This window comes from Caloenas nicobarica, chromosome 1 (assembly GCF_036013445.1).
Source record: "Caloenas nicobarica isolate bCalNic1 chromosome 1, bCalNic1.hap1, whole genome shotgun sequence".
Lineage (NCBI taxonomy): Eukaryota > Metazoa > Chordata > Aves > Columbiformes > Columbidae > Caloenas > Caloenas nicobarica.
The window spans coordinates 114,192,632-114,213,069 of NC_088245.1; the positions used below are offsets into that span (position 1 = coordinate 114,192,632).

The following is a 20,438-nucleotide window of genomic DNA, read 5'->3' on the forward strand; positions in this document are numbered from 1 at the left end:
AGACAGTTCTGGAATAGTGCTAAGAGAATAAGAACAAATGTAAGTCATCAGCTTCTTCCATCTAGAAGTGTAAACAGAGATTTGTTATAAGCTAGTTGCCTTAGTACCAGTAGTACAAATTAAATGCTTCAAATACTCAACCATAACTAAGGCTGTAGCCTGGCAACTTGTTACATGTGAGCAGCTCTGCTCCTGTGTTAAAGCTCAGTGACATAATGACTTCAGAGTAAATGGAAACATTTCCAGGATTCAGGCTAAATGAATATTTAAATTAAAAAAAAAAAATCATATATTGCAACATACCTCAGCAACCACATGTTAAAATAAAATATTTTACTCTATCACTGCAGTAAGTGAAACAGACTTTCAAAATGTGTGTCTGTGTGCACCTGGGGGTTTTCTGCCCCAGCCTTTTTTTCCATATGCTACAGTGATAATTACTACAGCTCTAAGTCAGAATACATCTGGATGCCAAAACAGTAAGGTAATAGCACTTGGTTTATGACCTCTGCTGTCAAGTCCTGTGGTTATTACTCTGAGCTCAACCAGTACTCAAATGATACATGCTGATTGTACACACGTTAAGTGTAAAAGTAACAAAACAAACAAAACATCAATTGATATAAATACATGTGAATATATATATGTATGTGTGCATTGGTATGATGTTGAATGAGAGAAGGGCTGACAAGGAAGCAGATGATTCCATTGCTTCAGAGAAGTATTTTAGCTTGTCAGCCATCACTGCCAGATGTAGTGTAACTGAAAACTTTACAGTACTTTATTATGTGTATCCAAATCAAACAACTGTTTTATATGTAGTCCTTCCTTGCCTCCCCAAAAGCACCAAGGCTGCATCTCATTGGTGTGAAAAGTGAAGGACCCAAAAAGGGGTAATCATTCACATACACCTCTAGACCATAAAAATACCTGTAAAGACAAAGGCATTCAAACTATATAAATACCTGGTAGAAAATAAAACAATTGACTATCAGGATCCTGCTGACAAGACAGCTCCTGGCCAGTAATGGATCCTGACAGCTGATTTGGCAAGCCAGTTTACTAAATGCTAATAAAACTTATCAAACCACTGAAAGTTTACTGTGCTTGCTATATCTTTACAGTTATTAACATGTTACAATGTCTTTGCTTCTGTGTCTATCTATCTTGGTCCTCTAGCAGAGTGACTTCTGTGGTAATGCCTCATTCCTTGTTGGTTTGGAAATGGCAATGGTGTCATAGTTTCACCTTTAGGACAATATTCCAAGAAGCACGAAAATTTTAAGTTGCCTGCCTGAAAATCTATTTTAAAGGCTGCTACCTTTGGCTTTTCATAACAGTAGCAGTAAAAACTGTATGAAAGTCCTATTAGTCAGAATGATCATTTCAAGATATTACTGATAAATGTGGAAAACCCCTAAAAAATGTCCTCTTCACCTCTCTGTGGTGAAGCAGAGTACATCAGCTGTGTACTGTCTGTGTACTGTGTACTGTCTGAAGCAGAAAACTCAATGCCTCTGTAACATCTCCCTGTGGGTTACAGAAGACACCATCAGTTTTGTAAACTGTTATTTTGAGACTTATAAAAGACTGTGAGCTACAATTCCCACGTTTAGCACAGTGAAAGGTGGTAAAAGTGGCTAGTTAGAATACCTGGGGTTTGTTCTGACAGTTCCTGTGCAATTTTCCATTCAGATTATTTTCAATTATTTTCTGCTTTGATATACCTAATTCAAAAGATAAATAATAAGAATTCATAGGAGCAGACAGCACAAAGCTGTCTTTGCTCCAGATCACAAAGCTGTGCTTGCTATCATTACTTAATACTATTGCTTCTAAAAGGTCCTATCTAGAATTCATGTGAAAAGTAAGTCTCACTCCAATTTTACCTTAATGGAGACAAAATTAAAATAGAGATCTTGTTTTTATTGAGACTTTCTGCAACAATTCACAGAAAGAATATTTTATTATACAAACTATGGTAACCTAGAGAATCTTATTAATATTCAGTGCAGCTAACACAGCTACTTTTTTTTTTCCTGTGCTGTACTAGTATTGTGTTAATTTCTGTAAAGGAAATACAATTTAACCATTTTTTAAATCAGGCAGGGTTACTAATGACCATACCTTGAGAGAATCAGATTAAATAAATGGATGAAATTGAAAGAAACCAGTCTGCACACTTACTTAGTTAAACAATAAAGATTACACAGATAACACGCAAATATGCATTTCTGACTTCTTTTTGAAGCTAATACACATAGATTGTTTGTCTGGTCCTTCACATCTATTGATAAAATATTGCAAGTTTAAAACCTACATTTTACTGTTAATCCTACTTGGGTAAATTGTATTTAAAAACCTCTAAATATAATTCCAGTGCTATTTATGTCCATATTGGTCAGCATAATCATAGATTACTTTATATTAATTTCCTAAGAAATGTTTACTTTCTACATCCCTGGCATTCAGCAGTCTGCGTTCTGCTTAAAAAGACTCCAGCAAGTACTCCTGGAAAGCACATAGAAAGACATTGCCATCCTACTAACAGAAAAGTAAGATGAGGTAAAAAGTTAGGGATCTGTCCCTGGTTTAAGCCAACAGCCACAAACAGCTCACATCATGACAATGAAAACTATGCCATGCCACATCATTTTAGACACAGTTTCAATTCATGTCATGCAGAAGCACACAAAACAATATACATGTTTTTGATAATTAATTTACAAAAATCCAATAGATTTCCTGTAAGTAATTTCCATTTAAGCAGTAATATGAACCAGAGAAATAACCACACATACTTGTACATAAAACTCAAAGTAGAGACTGTTCTTTCATCATCCTCACACACTAATCATTGTCTTCTTACAGCAGCTTCAGAGAAGTTGAACTTCTTTTGACTGAAATGCAACATTTCAATGCCACATAGAAAACCAAAGTAATTGGAAACTTGCCAAATAATTGCACACAACACATAATGGTGATGGGGAATGATGTCAGGTAACAAAGTCTCTCGTTTGCTGTAACTCAGGGCTAGATTACAGTGTGTTCCTTTGAACTAGGCTGCCTGTTTAGAGAACAGTCTTACCACACACACCACATTTTTTATAAAAAATATTTATAAGATGTGTCATTGCACACATACCAGACAATGTGTTTTAGATGAACACAATGGAAATAATTTCACCCTAAAGGTTCTGAATGGATCAAAGTTAAGATGCACGTTCATGAGTTAATATTTGCTAAAAATCAGTTCTTTTATTCTGGATTCTTACATTCTCTGATGCTCTGGATGCTGTGTAGTCACTGGCAATCATGCCCTCCCCAACTCATTCTAAGTACATGTGTCTATACAGTTATAGGCATTTGGCATAAAATCTAAACTTTCATTTAGAAAAAAAAAAGTCAAGGTGACCTACTTGTTTATACTCTGATGTATCTGCATTCAGCACAATAAAATCTGTTATTTCGACTATACTTCAAGGCATTGCTCATTGTTAACATAACTGAAGATACATTCCTTTTATAAAGCACTAATTGGATGTTACTTTTGACCAGACTTCCAGCCACATGAAAATTATAAAGTAACTTTGTACATTCATACCTGCTTTTATATAGGCATATTTTGTCTGTTTGAAATGTTTTAGATCTCCAACTGTAGGCTAATTGTTTATGCTTTACTCTCATTACTTGTTTCAAATGCAGGCATCTCTTTTTCCAACTGCTTTGCATTTCCTAGCAACTAACAAGAGTTCTCAGTAAAATTATTCTTAAATTTAACAATAATTCATTGTAAACCTCTAAATGACTTCTGTCAACCTCATGAAAATATACCACTGTATTCTCATATCTGATGGTCTTTTTCAACTGGAACTAAAGGCATCTGAACCTTGAATCAATGTCATCTGAATTTTACCAGAAAGTATTAGACTATAGGGAATACTTTGCAGTGTAGACAGAAAACAGACGTGTATCATTCATGTAGTAAAAAATATTTCTGCTTTGTAGGAATATTTCCTTCTAGTTAAGCTGGACAAACTTCTCTCTCCCTAACACAAGCCTGTTCTTTATCAAATTTCAGAAAATAGAAGCTCAAATCACAAAGCATACAACCACATTGTCGCTACAACAGTTACTTTTGTTATGAAATACATTATAGTTTCCAAAGATCCTTCTCAAAATAATACTGGACTTTCATGTGAAAACCCATTTAAGAATATGATAAAGCTACATTGAAAATTGAATGTTTTGTCTTTGATGAAGAAAAGATTTTTGCTTGGAAAATTATCTCAAATCTTCAATGACTTAAATTTTCACAAAGTAACAAAAATGACAGGTATTTTGCTCACATTTACTTCCAATCTCGTACTTTCAAATATGTCTTTAGAAAACTGTGGATGACTAATCAATGAAGGAGAAACTAGAAAAAAAAGAATCATTCTCTGAAATTTTCAAATATAGGTGTTACACTTCCCAATAAAATTTTCAAACATGATTGTAGGAAAACAAATGCTAGAATGTTTTTCTCAATAATCAGCAGGATTTTGTTTTCAACCTATTGTTACACAGATAAATTGCTCAGTTATTCAAGAGGAGAAGTTTTAAAAGGAACAATGAAAATTTCACTGCTCTAGAAAGACTGCAGCAATAAAAACAGACTGGACACCATCAGAGCTACTTCATGATCCCACACATATTTTCTAAGTCAAGCTAAATTTCCAGTGTTTTTTGTGAAGAAAAAAATCCCCAAAACTCAAATTGCTGTTTGTTTGACTGCCTGAATATTCCTCCCTAAACAATCTGGGTGAAATTTGCCTACAGAAGTGTTCAACAGTAAGACTGGCTAGGACACCTTTTTCATATTTTTCATGAGGAATGATGAAATGGTAAGGATCAAAGCTTGAGCAAATAAATAAAATTATCTTTCTCATTCATCTTGGATTTTAAGACACTCTTTGTTAGTCTTAATTATTCTCCATATTTATGCATAGTAAAATTCTCAATACCAGTGCTATAAGGGCAGGGATTTCCCTTCTGTATTTGAGATTTAAAAGAGGAGGAAGGACAAGGTCAAAAAGTATCCAAAAATATCCCTTTTTCAGAAAATATATTAACATAGGTTTAAAAATGGGGACAGTTTTACACTTCAGTCTGTTTGCAGAAGAGAAACTTAGAAAATGACTTTAGGTTTCCAATCTTACAATTTATTTTCCCATTTTATATCTCACAATTTGATGAAAGCATTTGAGAATAGAAGCTTAAGAGAAAGCACAGAATATATAGAGTATCATTATTTTTCTTACTGAAACATAATGGCAGTTGAGTTTAAACTTTACCATGGCACATACAGAAGGATTTTTCTTCCCAGAATATACTAGCTTAAAGAAGATTTCAACACTAGCAAGACTTACTTTTAAAAGTGGTATTTAAACAGAAAATATTGCTTTCTAAATAAATCTCAAAGCCTTTTAAAAAAAATAAATATTGTAGAGATTGTATAGAAATCACTTCAACATGCCTAAGTCCAAGTTATATTTAAAATCAGTGAGCAAGAAAGAAAAAAAAAAAAAAAGGTTTTTAACCTGAGAATTTACTCTCAGAAACATGGGGAAACTGAAAATATCACAACCGCTTAATATTAAACTTCCTCTAGATCAACAAGTGCAGCTTTATTTGCCTTTAGTCAGTTTTCATCAGCATGGTTTTCAAATTGTTCCATCTGTCTTTGTGTAACTCAGATTTTAGCCTTCATGTAATTGCACAATTGTGTATGATGCATAAGAGAAAACAAACAAACAAACAAAAAACTAGTCCTACTTTCAAATATAAAAATATTTCTCTCTGACCTGACCATTACTGCCCAGGAACAAGATCCAGGAGTTACAATACAAAAGACTGTATCAGCTCACTACTAACTAGTGATCATGGAGGGAGAACAGTTTTAAGAACAAGGAAGACAGAACAATCCAAAGAATATTATCTTACTTTTTAGCTCCATAGTGTGATCTGCTTATGAAATGTCATATAGACTTTGCATTCCCTTTGTGTCAAAGAGAATATATTAGAACTAGAAGAGGTCCAACCAAGGACAGCAAGGATGATCAAAGGTATAGGAACAAACAGATATTCTAGGACTCTTCACCATTGGAGAGAGAAAACTGTCAGTAGGGTAGAAACCAGGCATAGAAAATTGTGCAATATGAAGAAAGAAGACAATTATCAACATTCACTGCTTCTCCGAATAAAGGAACTCCAGGCATCAAAAGAAGTTATGAAGCAACAGTGTTAAAATGAAACATAATGGGGTTCCTCATATAACATGCACTTAGAATGCAGAATCCTTTGTTTCAAGACACCATGGAAGCTAAGAATTTGCAAGACAAAGTCAGAGAGAAAGAGAAATTCTTTGTAGATTACAAGATACATAGAAAGCACCCCTGGATCAGTAAGTACTTGAGATGGAAACACTAGGAATTTCTGAAAATCTTCTAGGGAAGTTTCATACAATCATGAAGTAATTTATGTCGGAATGGCCCATCACATGTCCTCAGGACCAAACCCTGCCCACAGCTGGGCCAGCTTCATGGTATGACAGAATTCCAGTCAAGTTTTCCATATCTCCACAGATGAAGATCCCACAGCCATTCTGGGCACCTGATTCGGTATTTGGTCACCTTCATTGAGAAGAATTTTGTTCCTCAAGTCTAAACAGAATTTCCTGTGTTCCAACTTCTCCTTTTTGATGTGTTGTCACTGCATACCTCTCAGAAGAGTCTGGTTTTATCATCTCTTCACCCTCAAGTTAGTTGAAGACAGCAATAAGCTCTTCAACTTCTCTTCTAAAGGATGAACCAGCAGACATTTCTCAGCATCTCCTTATGTCATATGCTTCGCTTTCTAAATCACCTTGGTAGTCCCCCACTGCATTTGCTTCAGTCTGTCCATGTCCTTCTGTACCAGGGAGCCCAAACCAGACATAATACTCTAGAAGTGGTCCATCAAAATCCCTTTGAATCACAGTTCTACTTTCCAGTGTACCAACCATTCCCCTCAATTTGTTGTCGCCACAAACTTGTTGAGCATGTACTCCAGTACATCAGGTCATTATTGATGACTTCAGCAGTACTGGCCCCAATACTGATCTCTGAGGGACACCACTGATAACCCGTCACCAGCTGAACTTTGAAGTGTTGACCACTATCAGCCTGGTAGTCACATCAGCTCCCTAGCTACGTTATAGTCAGCTTTTGCAGGCCCTATCTCACCAATCTGACTATTTTGACAAAGGAATCCATGCCAAAACCTTTGCTAAAAATCAAAGTGAACTACATCCAACACTCTCATTTTTGTCACTTTCATATGGATTAATGTGCCAACAGTTAGAATGTAATAACCTTATTGGGACTTCCACGTGGAGATAAAAAAGGCAGATCAAAATACTGGAAAAACTTGCTAGGAAGAAGAATTCCTAAAACTGGTTCTAACAGCATGCAACATTTGGGACAGTATAATTTTGCCCAGACATTTAGAATCAAAGTAAAAATGTGGAAATCTTTCATGTACTTTCTTCACTAAATAAACACCTAAAATAAAAACTTACGGTGAACATTGAGCTAAATTAAGACCTGTATTTATCAGGAAACTACACTCTGCTCAGTTGATATGGTTTAGAAAAACAAGAAGGCAAAACTAAACTCTTTTCATTCCTGATTTTGGTATGAAATTTGCATGTCTGCTGCTTTAAAACACAGCTGATATTCAGCAGATTCATTATATTTTTTAGGTCTCAATATTTTATTAGATGTTAATGCAATGAAACAAAACATAAGTAAGTGTATTTTCTATGAATTTATTAACTCCAAGTTAAGGCATTTTGCTGCTATTTCAGATGCCTGAAAAATTATACTGTCCAACATTCTGAAGCAAAGAGAGAATATACACTTCTGGTTTTCATGTAATAATTGACCACAACTGTAGTAACTGGAGCTCATTACTTCTGGATTTTTGTATCTCTTGTGGTCACCAAAGGAAATCTAATCAATCCTTCTTCTAAGGAGATTTCACTATAAACAATAAAATAAAAACAATTTTAAAAAAATATACCTCCATGCAGGCTTGGTTGTCCTGAGAAATTATTTATCAAAAAACCCACACGGAGTTTTCAGAAAAAAATATGATAAACAATACAAAGCATGCATTAAAGCAAAAATCATTCTTGGAAAGTAAAGAAGAAAACTCTATTAAAAATTCTTTGTATATTCAAAACCTGTCTGGATATGACCCTGAGCAGTGTGATCTAACTTTGAAGTTAGATCCAACTTTGAGGCTGGCCCTGCTGTGAGAAGCAGGCTGGACAGGCTGACCTCCAGAGGAACCTTCCAACCTAAATTATTCTGATTCTAGGCTTGGGAAATAGTACACAAGGAAAAAAATATTTCAGAACTAAATTAAGAGAGAAAGTAATAACCTTATTAAGCTTTCAACCGCCATATAACATGAATTCATAGCAATTTCTGGAAATAGGAACGAAGATTATATACTATGTGATTAAAGAGATTGATATTAGAAATTAATTTTCAACAGTATTTTCCATACAATATCGATTTCTTAGGATTAAGTTTATAGCTTTCTATTATTAATTTCTGTTCAGCAATGTATGACACACAAAAAATCAGCTAGCCAAGCTAAATAAAGATCTCTGGGTCATGTGTCCTTGCCCTGTGCGTGTTTCTATTTTTACTTAGAGCTAGAGCATTTCTGTCAAAATGGTTCATTTAAAATTTTCACACACAGAGAGAGGAAGTAAAGTCCTGTGAAATGGAAATGACTTTCACATTATGAAAACAGAGAAAACTTCCAAAAGCTCAAACATCCAGTGAAAGCTACTATAAATTGGTTTACTGAATATACTGTAGAGACAATAAAAATACTAGAAAAATTAATTACAAACTTGGAATGTGGATTAAAAAAAGAATGTTTTAAAATTACATATCCTGTAGTAAGTTTATATAATAAAAATATAGCCAGATGCTTTAAAAATATTTTAAAGCCTACAATAATGTCTAATACATTGGAAAAATTACTAATATTATTAAATTGGAAAACTTTTATCATTAAGTAATTAAATTTTGGAATGCGACTGCATTAGTCAACATGGAAAAGGTCTCTATTGCTTACAACAGAAGCTATGTTATTTTAGCTGTACAGAAAATTATTAACTGTCACAACATAAAGACTGGATGTCTTTTGTGTTGTTAAGAGTCATAGTATTGACTAATTTCATTTTTATTCTCTTCAGGCAGGGATTGCAGAAAGCCTGCCAACATGCCACCAACCCTACTTCCATTGTAAAAATTAATTGAAACCTGAAATATTTAAGATGAGTTGGTTTTGTCATAGCTTTTCTATAAAGAGTGCTGTTCTTAAGGTGCAGCTTGTACAGCACACAAAAGCTTATTTGGCTCCAGAACATGTAACTTCCTGTTTTTTCTAAACACTACCAGAATAACAGCAGAAACTCATCGGCAGTGGTATTACAGTAATTTCCTTATCACACCATAATTATTTATGTAAGGATCTTACCTGTGTGAAAACACATTTAAAAAAATCTTCTGTTTCACAGAAGTCCAAATGAACTGTATGTACAAATTATTCTTAATCCATTTTGAAATGAGCTGATTCTTTAGAAGACTTTTATTTAGCTAATATTACAGTCAAGAAAGGCATATCGCTTTACTTTTATTCCATAATATTCATACAAGCATCTTAGTAGGGATATGAATGAATTGTTGGTTTTCCAGCGTGTGATCCCCTGCTCACAAAAATGCTAGTCAGCATTTTTAATAATTATGATTGATGTCCTTTATACAGTGTATACATATATACTAACTATAATACAAACACAGTACTAAAAGATAATGCTTTCTACTCCAGTCCACCAGATCATAATATATGGTGAGTGTACCCTTTTTATTGTTTTAGCTCTCATTACACAGTGATTACCACACTGCTTTGTTGCCCTTGTATCATGATAAACCTTGGTGAGATAAACTCAGGTATTATAGGCATGTTGAATTTAAATCATTTAAATCACCTTAATTTCTCTCCTTACTATGAAAGGCTCTGGCAAAATTTCATCTTTTCTAATATATTAATTCCGTGGCAAGTGTTCCCCTAAAGTTAATGTAGATTGCTATACACTTTTGGGTTTTGCTTCTTCACAGTAGTCTAAACAATTCATGGGTGCTCTTTCACATTTCCTATTTTGGATCTAATTCAATAATTTGGGGCAGCAGGGGCATTTTTCCCTCTCTTCATTAAAGAATCTTAGATTTTTATCTTTCATAAACTTTGTTTGAACATGTGGACTGACTTTCTGTATTTAGGTATGCTACTTCAGTTTCTATACATCATTTTTCTTTTCCATTTAACTACTTATTTCTCCTTCTTGCTCTTCAGTCATGAACAAAAATAAAAAAATCTCTCTTACAAATAACATTTCTTTCTGTCAATTGCGGGACATTTCTAATTATAAACTACTTATCCCAAATTATGAAGTCCTCTCTTCTACATAAACATATTGAATATTTTGCAGTTGGGCTTGAGTAATTGTAATTTCCTTTTCTCTTAGAAAAATACACATTTTTTTAAATTAAGATTCCTGTTAGTTTACTACTTGCTCAGTTTCATTAAAAATCCACAATTTTTCAATGGGAATCAAATTGAGTAGAATTGACACAGCCCTTTGGAATAAACAAACCCAATGATCAGAAACACTGAATTCTGTCTCACCTGAAGGCATATATGCCAATCCAGAAGTCTCACCACAGTCATTTCAAACTACTAATAAATCATTCTTTTAATGATGGACATGAAAGGAACAAGTATACAGCTTACTCTCATCTGCTGCTCTGTCAGAGGATTTTTCAGATACATGGCCTATACGTGGAAGAGCTGTTGCATCTAGGAAACACTTATAAAATAGTTTATTCTCGTACTTTTAAAAGTAGTGAATATTACTTCGACACACAGATAAATAGTGTTTAGCAGTGAAGAAGTTTTAGAAGTTTCAGAAGAAGTGTTTTAGAAGTGAAATACGCATCTTCTCTATCTTCTATAGCAAGATGGAGCATTAGTGGGAAAAACACTGTATAATAAATCATGATAAATCTGTCACATTTATTGTTATTATTACATTTTGCAGCATGTATTAAGTTAGGCTGTAAATGGTGTTGCCCCAGTCTCAGGACTCATTCTAGGTCAAAGCAGCAACACACGTCACTCTGACTAAAGTATATGCGGATTTGTGTTCTGTATAGCTATTTTATTTCTTTTCTGAGGTGGTACTGGTGACCCTTTGAGCATTTCATCTCATATGGTATTCTACCAAAAGCATTTTGGAGGAGCATCACCCCTCAACACAGACCTACTCTCTGTTGTTCTTGAGAAAACTATAAAGAATAGCAGTGGCTCAGTTCTAAACTTTTCACATGTGTGATGCCAGAGGATCTTTCAGATCTCAGCTACTACATTTGGAGATACATCACTTTAATGTAACTGTCATCAACTTTCCTAGCTCTTTGATCAGCACATCAAAATACTCACATGACCTAGAGCTACTGAACATTCTTCCTACAATAACAAGAAGAAAAAAAAAAGAAAAGAAAAGAACAAGGGAGCTCTAACAAGAGTTCAGAAGCAGAATATGGTAGGTGTTTTTCAGAATCCTATGTCAGGTCAGACACAAGTCCAGGTGGCTCCCAGGTCAGTCAGTGACATCAGTCTCACTTACGTCTTCCTAAACTTGATATTCAGATTATGCACCAGCTGCAGACTCTGCTACGTAGCATAGCTCTGGCAGAGAAAATGCATTTAAGATCTCCAGTTGCACAAGCTGGTCATTTCATCTTCATTGGAACTTCACTTGTTACCATGATACTGTATTGCTTGGTATAACTACTCCATAGGGGTTTTTTTTCATATGAAATGTTTTTAAATGGATGATTTTAAATGTCTGAAAGTTAAGCAGTTCCAAAAATAGTGTCTTCCAGTTACATCAGTCTAAACCTTTTACTCTGGCATGAATATTTCCACACACAAAAAAGCCTTTGCGCCTCTCAAAGGTTTTTGCACTGTTAAATGTTGTAACCTCCAGAAAAGCTAAATTTACAAATCTCACAGTTTAAAAAGAGTTTAATATAGTTTAGAAAAAGTCGCTATTGCTAAAAGAGGGGTGACACACATCCTTGATTTATTTCTGTTTGATTTTTGTTTAAGAGGAAAACTAACACAATAAATCAATAGGATAACATTCAAGCTTAAGGATATATAATGATCCCTGTGAAGAGCTTAAATAAATGGTTTGTATTCAGAAAATTTCCAATACATGCCAAGGTTGCAGAGTGTTTTTGCACAAGAAAGCAACTGTGCAATTTCAGGATTACAGTATACTCTCTAAAATCTATTATAGCCTTAGATCCCCTGCTACTTTTTGAAGTTCTCACAGTTCAGAATCACTGTGAGTTCTGCCAATTATTGTATTTTTCTTAGAATTCTAATTCCTGGAATGATGTAGTTACTCTGACAGCCTTAGCACTGTTTATTGATGACAGTTTGCATTGAGAAAATGTGAAACATAAAAGCTAAAATAAGAGACAGCACCAGATATATTAACCAAAAATATTACTATTTGAAAGTACATCCTGACTCAAGCCCAACATACATAAAGACAAAATAAACTTCTGGAGAATAAAATGCTGTGATTGGCAGGACATTGTTTCTGTGAAAACCACTGAATTCTTTCTCGCTGTTCCACCTGGGCAAACCAAAGTTTTTTGACATTTTACAAAGTTTTTCAACCTTTTACAAAGTTTTTCAACCTATGTGTAATAGAACTGACGCTGAAAACTCTTTTTATGTCATTGAATAGTTGCTACTACTACTACTACAGGGCAAGAAAGTTGGCAGGTCTTTAAGGACCATCTCCTTCATGCACAAGAACAATCAATTCCTGCTCTCTGGCAAATGAGCAGATGTGTCAGGAGCCTGGCTTGGCTGAGCAGCAAACTCATGAGTCACAACTGAATGAAAGAGGAAGAAATCCCTCTCTAGAAGGACAATTAAGCACTGGACCAAGAGGATCAACTCCATCAGGCTGGCCAGGGAATCTCTGCCCTCCAGGAGTTCTCACGACCCAAGTGGTCAAAGCCCTGAGCAATCTGGTCTGAACTCAGTGTTGACCCTTCTTCAAGCACAAGAGTAGATCACAAAGACTTCTAAGGTCCTTATAGTCTGAATCAATCTACAAAACTGCATCTCGACATCATTTTTAATGTTAACTATTTTCATAGGTGCATCTCAACATCATTTTTAATGTTAACTCTATTCATAGGAATGCCTCAAAACCAATGTGGACAGTAGCTTTCTTATTAACTCAGTTGGTATTACTTGACCTTATGCAATAACACCAATAGACTAAAATTCTTATATTTCCTATGACTGTTCTTTCAGTTGTCTAAGTCTACTTCTGAAACAATTAGAATTGCACTTAATTTTCACATTACAGCACTTATATGAAAGACGTACAGTTTAATTAAAACGGTAACTTCAGGGCAAGTAATTCTAAGACTCTTGTGATAATTCAATAGAAGCAAGTTCGATTTTATTTTTATCATTTTGTATCTGACAACACGAATACCAATAAAATTTTAGAATAATCTTCTAAGCTGTAAAAATACTGACTTTCCTCACACAAAATCTTTATCTTACAATATTTTCTACTCAATTGCATGTAAAAGCAATATTTTCTGATTTTTAATGCTAAACTTATACTTTCCATGGTATAGTCCTCCTGAATCACGGATGCCAAAATGCTTTGAAAACATAAATGATATAATAGAACAAGGAGAAACAGTAAAACCTGTATGAACCAAACAGCAATTCTGAATGTTGATATTTAAACCAATACTTGAGAGAATGGTAAGTTATTTGAGAAACAATCCATGTCCCAAGTGGTTCTGAATCGGCTCACTGACAACAAAAGAGCATATCCCCAAAAAATTAACTTCTGCACTGGGAGGCAGAAAAGGAGGTTCCTCTAGAAGGAGATGCACAAGCAAAGGATCTGAAATTTAGGTACTCGGCTGACCATGGAACAACCCTCCAGTATATTTTCTAGATCCAAGCTGACTACTCCATTTTACCCTATGCATTTTGTCTCTCACTGTAAAATCTACTTTCACAGACTTCCCACTAGGCTTAAGTAGGTGCAACTCAGGGCTCTATGACATCGGGTTACAGTGTTAATTTCCTCTCTGCATACCAATTTCTCTTGCAATACACCTTCTCTGAACTCATTTTCCCCAGCCACCTTCTCAGTCTCTTCATTAAGCTAGTAAGAGCCTTCTTTGTGCCACAATCTTCTGAGCAATCAGCCCATCTTCCTTCATCTGAAGCAATCAATTTCCATTTTTTTCCTCATCAAATCCCAGTCCCACTCTACCTCAACATTATTTCAATTGGCCTAATAACCCCTTTCACTCCCTTTCTTACTGCATCTTCTAGTCCACCTCCTGTTTGTTCAGTCACACACAGTTCTTTTCTTTTTTTTTTTTTATGATGATGTTTGGATTCACCATAAGTGTAGGAAAGACATATGCTCACACTGACACAGCTTGCAGCAGTAGAAAGCTGCTATTATAAGCAAACACCTACCAGGGAAAAAAAGGTTGCCAAAAAATTTTGTTTGCACCTGGAGTTTTTGCAAAGCTGTTCTTCTATTAATTCAGGTGTAGAAGCAGTAACAGGACTCATCTAAACAATCTAGAAGAAAATTTTGTTCTTAGATTTCCATAAATATCAATGTCATATACATAAGTGGTGCAGTTTTTCTGGGTATGGAGTCCTTTTGTCCAGACTCTCAGCACTGCACTACAGAAATGCAACTTTTTTTGCACTCCTTTTTTTGGCCAGTTTTCCATTCCTCTTATCTTTTGCTGGCCTTATAAACAAGCTGCTGGTTAGCTAAATGAGACAAACCAGCCAGATGACTGTATGTGCAAATATCTTAATGATGGTGACAGGTAGTAAGCAGTGCTGAGTTGCCACGTAATCAGCTGAGCTCTTTACTCTCCTCTACATTAATTTTGCACCCCGTACAAAATCCAGCTGGATCTCCATCTTTCAAACAGCCCTTGACCAAGACCTCACACTGCCTTTCTGTCTCTAATGCCCATACCACAGAAGTACAAAGGTTCCAGTTTTCAGTTGGTAATTTGCTCTTTTTCCATATGATCCTCAACACAACTTGCACTTCAACAGAGAACAACAGCAAAAGCTTATTAACCTACTGCATCCTATTTTAAGTTCAATGCTCACCTATGGCAAAGCATACCATGAAAAGGACATGTAGAAACACCTCCTTGCCAACCATAAGAAATAGACAGAAGGTAGAAATATAAATTATTTAAAAGGAATAAATCAGAAAGAATATGAGAACTTTATTGCTTACTGCATAGTCAATGTTCTGAAAAAATCATGCCTAACCTCAGGTATGTGCAACTCAGAGAATTTTACTTCCTCAGATTTCATTAAAGCACCGTGACATCCACTGGTGGGAATTTGGCAGCAGCCAGATCATGAGATAAAGACAGAGGCAGTTTTAGATCTGTCAAAGCATCTACTGCAGGCAGCTTGCCAAGGAGCTATACGGCCAAAAAAAAAAAAAAAAAAGGAAAACTGTTTTTCTCAGATCATTAGATTGTGTTTTGGCCAGCTGCAAGAGAAAATCTAGCTGTTACAGATGCCTTAACTTTTTTCACCTTTTTTTCTTCCCCTTCTAATGAGGGAGTATACTACCACTTTCACAGATAAACTCTCAATAATAGGGGCCTGGATCCCTTAGCTATGGGCTAAGGATTTACATCAAGCCGAGTCTCACGGCTGCAGTTAAAATCTCAGCTAGCTCAGTGGAAGTTGAGATTTTGCAATGCCATTTCATAAAACTGAAACCCACAGATCAGCTCAGCTGATTTCTTAGGATTTCTGTGGTAAGTTACCATGCAATAGTCAACACCTACAAATGAGATCAATTCAAAGCAAAAATGTGAGTTTACAGAATTCCTGGTGACTCAACACAAATGTTCTTTGGTTGATGTAAATTAATCTTTTAAATGCTAAAGCATTTCAGTATATATTTAAATATATTTTAAAAAATCAAGAGATGTTTCGCAGGTACTAAAACCAAAACAAAGAAAGAAACCAAACTTATGTTAATTCTTAAGCTTAAACAGAATCAGTTTGCATTGCACTATGTTCAATGCAACACTCAAAGAATATTTATAGACCAACTAGAAAAAATGGAATGGCAGACTTTCTAGTTGGCTTTTCTGCACTCCTTGGATTTGGCATGTAAAGACACACTTTCCTTTTTTTTTATTCAGCCTTTCCCAGCTCTGGGTACCATGATATAGCTCACCTGTTTGAAGAATGAACTACATCAAGAAGAAACACAGCTATCAAGCTGCACACAAACATTACTGCACTCAAAGGAGCTATCTTTTTTTTCAAGGGGAAAAGTAAGTTTTTGAATACTACAAATAAAAGTGTTATTTAAAAAAAAAAAAAAAAACAAACACAAAAAAACCCTTGTGTAGTGAGAAATCCCATAGACTTGTTTCACTTCCACATATTGTACATACTTTAGTATCCCATATATTATTAGTCCAATTTTGGTTAATACTCAGATGAAAACTTCAGTAATACTACAGGTACATCTAGAGGAATGGTTATTGTCAAGATTATGTGATATTTCTTGGTTTATTAACCTGTTTTTAACTGCTTATAGCTGCAGCTAGTATTTTTTTTCCCTATCCTTGACATCCAAGGTGGGGAATATTGTGGGGTTTGTGGCATTCTTGTTTGGTTTGTTTATTTGTTTTAAAGGAAGTACCAATAGGGCTAAATTGAAAGCAGAATTATTCTGCCAAACAGCTTTCCTGGTCCTGAGAAATAATCTGGCATATGTTAAAAAATGGTTGGTGAACAGTTCTGCTCTTTCACTGATCTGGAGCAGGAAGATTAGGCAGAAGGGAGTTACAGACTTTTGTATAGTTAATATGGTTTTTCACATACCCATGAAAATCTGCCAATGTTTGCCAAACGGAGGTTCAAAATTATGATTTTTAAAGGTTTATCACATTTTTAAAACACGCAAACAGCTAAGCTTCTCAAAAATTCAATGACATCCTACCTACCAGCAAGACAAAAACACAAAACACTTATTGGCCTCCTGGCAGCTCTGAGCCAGATCAGAACCAGGTGGGAAAGCCTGACTCACAGCAGTCTTCCAAGACCCAGGCTGAACTGAGAAGGGATTTGTGTCTTTCAATGTCCCGAGTAGAAAAAGACAGAGAAAATAAGATATGGTAAAGGAAAATGGAGAAATAGGGAATTTGGAAAGAGGCAAAAGAGCTGCCTGCTATTCAAGGAAGAATAGAAAGGAGCCGGTAGACCAACCATCAATGGGAAGTCTTCGGAAGATGGGATTGAACTGTCTGATGGGTACAGACAACAAGAGATTGCTCTGATACCCACATCATTTCCCGTAACTCTCTTCTGCTTAACTACTGCACATCTGCCTTCCCTCATACACTTTTTCTTCCCTCTTTCAAATAAGGAAAATCTAGTAAGACTTGTCCCGCTTTCTCTCTCTTCTTTTTCCTGTCTGATTTTTTTCCCACTCTGCACTGAAAGCAGAATGTTTACTACTGCACACTGCCAGAGCAGTCACGCATCACGATACAACCCTAAACTGACTTTATTTTTTACCTCACATAATTTCCCCAATCAGTGAACAGAACGGATCTACTCTTGGCATCCAGTTGGACAGAAAGCCCAGGTTGCATAGTAAAGCTGTTTTCCATAGTGCTCTTGTCTGAACTGTTGCTGAAAATGGAAGCCATGTGGCAAATGTGAAATGAAACAATAATCCTACAGATAGTGCTGCCCTGAGGGACTGGCTTCTATCTCATCTCTTACTGCACATTATATCATTTAAACCAGCCCCCTAAGGGTGACTATTATGTGCTCTTTATCTTTTGGGTACCAAATTTGAAGAAGTGTTGAAAGCTTATCGCTTCTGTTGGAATCAAAGAGGATCTCTGCCTGGAACGGATAAAGTGCTGTGTAATAAAAAATCCTCTGAACTCTCAGGCACAACTCATCACAACTGTAGTACTCAAAATCAGCAGATACTTTTTATGTTTGCTTTTTAGTACTTCAACTGCTCACCTGAAATACTGTCTCTGCATTGGAAACTGGGTACTGTAAAGATGACACCTAATTACACTTGTGAACTACTCAGACCTAAAGTGAAAAGAAACACAGAAAAGTCCAATGGAAATTACTAATTTTGTCATGAGAGCATGCTTTGATTAGGGTGCAGTAAATAATGCCTATGGCCACACACAGAACAGTGAGAAGGAAAAAAAAGATGAAGGCAGCAATCATCAAGTAAGCATTATCCCTCCTGTGTGCTGAATGAAGTGTAACTCCTAGGGGGAAAAAATCAGTATGCAATTCTCTCATTAAAGACTGTGCCATTGTGCATATGCATAGGGAGACCAAAATTAAGATCATACAAGCAGTTTTAATTCTTGAATTTCACAACTTTTAAGCGCTTCATTTATTTACTTTAACAGAACTCTTAATAAAGCTTTTCAGATGCAAATTACAAACATACACATGATAACAGCTCCAAGAATAAAGCAGCTAAAAGTAAAAGGCAGAAATTAAAAACCCATGTTTTAATCCTGTAACTCAGCTCGTGCAAATGTTCGATCTAAGAAAACAAATTTCTCATTTTTTATTATGAACCACTAGAAGTGATAAAATTATATCATAGCACTAAAATGTAGCAGATGCAGAAAGATGCCTTTCTTTTTCCTTGGTGTTGTGACTGTTTGGCTTTCCTAAGCAAAGAGCAGGAAAATGGATCTTCAGCACAACTGATGTTACTCTCTGTAGTGAACTACAATTTGGCTGAACAAAATAGCACAAAATAGCAAGGATATTAAGTTGCAGGAACACTTGTCCTATTTCTCTATTACAACTGTCTGTTTAAAATCATAAAGTATGATACTTAGGGAAGATTGCTAGCAGTTTGTAGAATCAAGATTTCTGTCCTCAGGACTTTCAGAATTAGTGTACAGACACAAAAAATATTTTCATATAAATGGGCTAAAAAGAGACATGATACATTAAGTGGTTATTTTTTGTCACGAAGGTAGTTTTTATTATTACAGAGGTATTGTAAATGACTGGGAGCTTGGGGGGGATTTCTTTTGTGAGTTTGTTTTTTTGTTGATTGTTTTGGGGTTTTTTGTTTGTTTATGTGTTTTCCCCTTATGGCATAAGCCTAATGAAGTTTAGTTTTTATAATTATTTACTTTTATATAACATATTAGCTTATCATAGAAACATAGTAACTTTTCATATAAAGTAAATGAAACAGAGTATTATCTAAAGTTTCAGATTAAAAATAGGGTAATTTCTGTAAATCTACATGCTAATCCACTTCCATGTTCGGTAGATTTTTATCCAAAGAAAACCTCAAATTTGTAGAGCCATTAGGGCATTGCTCACTGCAGCTTGTTTACAAAAGGTTCATTAAATTATTTAATAAGTAATTCTATAGCTTGTTCTGTAGAGTTTATGGGCTTTTCACCAGATGATCTTCATTTGTATAATGCTAGTGATTTTATATATGGAACACGTATGCTATTCATTACATCAACTTGTCTACAGGAATTATGGTCAGCTCCTGAAACTAATTTTTTCTGCATTACGATTATTCCTTTAACATCTTTTCCAGTGGTACTTGCAATTAAAACATCTGTATTTGAATACATACTAATCCAAAGCTAAATGTTATTTACATAAAGTTAGTCGAAGAAATCAGCACCTTAGAATAATGTCAGGCTTTCCTCCAGAGCTGCACATTTTGTTCCATTATTAGATTCAGCCTAATTTTTCCCAATTTAATCTTAAGAGCATTTATTTGTTTGTGGAGACGAAGTGGTGCACAGATCAGCAAAAAAATATTATCATTATGAAGCACCACTGTCTTATTTCCCAGCACAGAGACTACAGATTTTTGGCTGTTGCCACAATCCATTCCTCTAGTCTTTTTAGAGCTGCGAGTCTGCACAAGGACTTACAATCGGGTCAGTTCCTCATAAAGTATTGTATAAAACACTCAGAGATAACAAACACGATACCATAATAACAGAGAGTACTCCACGTTTGCCTCAGTCTAATAGCTTACTAGATCAAGACTGAAAACTCTCAACATCCTGGTAGTGTCTTGCTTTCAAGGTATCTTGCTGGCCAGACTGATACAACCTTCTTTCAAGTACTGTGAAAATCACAAGAATCAGCCT

The 20,438-nt window shown here is 35.2% G+C and overlaps 1 protein-coding gene across 10 annotated transcripts in view; it reads right to left on the reverse strand.

Annotated features, from left to right (window-relative positions):
• DMD (dystrophin) overlaps nt 1-20,438 on the reverse strand; it is a 1,281,342-nt gene that overhangs the window by 935,497 nt on the left and 325,407 nt on the right. The window lies entirely within an intron of this gene.